Raw genomic sequence first — 2,651 nt, 5'->3', positions numbered from 1 at the left:
GCTTCATTTGTCTTTGCAATCAGCACATCGTCAGTGACTGCTGGATCATCCAGGTGGGGATTGATCTGGTATTTCACATTGTCACTGATCAGACCTGTGCCAACGGCTCACAGAAACTTTTTCTGAATCAGTTCGACACTGTATTGTTCATCTGTCCCTGGCTCCCTTGATGATGTTAGGAGTCTTTCTTTCAGCTCTGTTGCCCTAAATAGAAAGTTCTGTGGGGACTCATTACTTCCTTGAGTGATATTTAGCAGCCGATGATAGAGGTCAGTAGAGCTATCCTCCTTGTAGTGTCCCCTCAGCGTGGTACAAAGTTGCATGGGGGTGAGGTCTGTTTTAATCTCGAACATATCACGGAGACTTAGGCCTGGGCTTATGGCTCCTGTTTTATCCACAGTGTCTTTCTTGTCCTTACACAGGTCATTTTGTTTCAATCCCTGGCTGCTCTAGTTTGCATGTTAAATATACTAACCCCACGTTGCTTACCAATGCATCCATTGGAGTGTGGGAGTATTATACCTTATAACATTTAAATAGAAAGTCAAATAGAAATATTAATAACAATAAGCATAGAAGAAAAAAAAATCTTGCACAGATGGGTGAATGCTGTACAAAGGGTTTGAGTGCTCAGGTAGAATAGAAAATTACTATATAAGAACCAATCAATTTTCCATGATGTTTTTCTTAAGTTATGCAGCTCTTATTTTTTTCCTGTCATTTGGCAACCCCATTTCTGCTTTTGAGTTTGGAAATAAAAACCACTAATCTCATTATGCAATTTTATTAAGATAATATGTGTTTTTGAAAATGTATGGTTTCAATATCTAAAGTTTAAGAGTCAAATTCTGGTTAAAAATAATAATAAAAAAAATCAATTTGTCTATTGTAACAGATCGTGGACCCATGTACACATGCCCAGGCCATATTAGAAAGGACAGAACCCCGGGTATAAGACCCCGCATTCATGACCTGTGATGAGCCAGCGTATTAGAGTACTGTTGCCGCGCTGTCCCACTGTGCAAAACGAACACTCCTGTTTACTACAAATCGTCTGTTGACCTGGAATTGAAAGCATATCCTGCTCTGAAAAGTGAGGACGATAACTGTGGTTCAAAGCTGGTAGAAGGGGTAGCACGCTGTACGACCAGTCCCTTAAAATGGTCCAGTAAACAGCCACTACTAACAATTTAGCATTTGTAAATAAGAAACGATCCTTCCTCCAGCTGGTTGAGCTGAAGGGAGACGCTCTGCAGTCGTACCAAGAACAACCTCCGAGTTTTTTTTGCTGTTGGTTTATTGTTTTCTTTCTCTCTTTTTTGAAGTGCTCTGCTTTTGCAGGAAGACTTTAGCGTTGTGAGAACAAGACTGGAGCTATTTTTGATTCGACTTCGAGGCGGCAGCTTAAGTTTGTGGCGCTGCTAAGAGCACGTTCGAGTTTTGATGCTAGTGTAAACCCATTTATCTGTCTGGACCATCAAAGCGCTGAAGTGTGACAGAGTGACTGTTTGGATTCCAGGAGAGCGATGAGAAGAGCGTTCGGATACTCAGGCTCGCTGAAGATAGCGCTTCAGTTTTAGGCTCCCCTTCGTCTCTTTTTTTTTTTTTTTTTTAAATCCGTGTGGGCTATTGCAGATCCGTTTGGTTGGCGGTCTGGACACATTCAGTACCAGATTTACTCCTCACCCCCTTCAACGATTAAACAAGCCGGGAGCAGACCCTCGCTGTCCCACAGTAACGGATTCCTTTTTGGACTGAGGCAGTTGAATGGATTTTCCGGTACACTGCTAAAATTGGTTAAAACGAACTGTTCGAGATTCAAATAATTTTTCGGTACCAGCTTACTCGTAAATGCTCCACTTTGATCGTTGATAAAGGAATATATCTGTTTGGCGATATTCAAAGGCAAAGTGCTCTTGATTTTGTTTCCTGATTATTTATTGTGATATTTGAATACGCTGGTGGAGAAAATGAACGTGTATCTCGTGTGCCTTTTCCTTACTTTGGATATAGCCACCGTGGCTTTCAGTCTGTCTACGTGCAGTACGCTGGACATGGATCAATTCAAGAAAAAACGCATCGAAGCCATCCGAGGGCAGATCCTGAGTAAGCTGAAACTCGCAGCCCCCCCAGAGGACTTCCCCGAACCCGAGGAGGTGTCCCGGGACATCGTCTCTATCTATAACAGCACCCGGGACTTACTGCAAGAAAAAGCGAACGAACGGGCGGCGACTTGCGAACGGCAGCGGAGCGAGGAGGAGTACTACGCCAAAGAGGTGCATAAGATCGACATGCAGCGCTTCTACCCGTCAGAGAGTAAGTCTGTGTGCCCGCACTGATGCCATTTCAGGCCAAAAGGCACAACTTCGAATACCGCTGCTACGCGCGTTTGTGATTCTTTTGGAAAATCCTCTCCATCACGCTGTGCTGGGAGAGTGTAAGGAAAACCAGGTAGTGCTAATATTAAAAATAAGCTACACTTTTTATATATCGGTCGCTTCTACTCTTCACGAGGCTGTGTGTTGCCTTGTAACTTTACCATTACACACTTAGTCTCACTGGTGTCAAGCCAGCCTCCAGTTTGTTTTACGTTCCCTGTGTATTCAAAGTATTACGGGAATGGATGTGGAAACCGGATTTCAAAATAAAAG

General features: G+C 43.2%; 1 pseudogene; it reads left to right on the top strand.

Moving 5' to 3' along the window:
- Nucleotides 1–1,069: 1,069 nt before the first annotated feature.
- On the top strand, nucleotides 1,070–2,339 carry LOC106456564 (transforming growth factor beta-2 pseudogene; annotated as a pseudogene).
- The last annotated feature ends 312 nt before the right edge of the window (nucleotides 2,340–2,651 follow it).

The sequence above is a fragment of the Pundamilia nyererei genome, unplaced genomic scaffold (assembly GCF_000239375.1).
Source record: "Pundamilia nyererei isolate P.nyererei 1_Seehausen unplaced genomic scaffold, PunNye1.0 scaffold00478, whole genome shotgun sequence".
In the NCBI taxonomy this organism is placed as follows: Eukaryota; Metazoa; Chordata; class Actinopteri; order Cichliformes; family Cichlidae; genus Pundamilia; species Pundamilia nyererei.
Note: the sequence above shows the minus strand (reverse complement) of the source record. Positions and strands in the feature narration are given on the sequence as shown.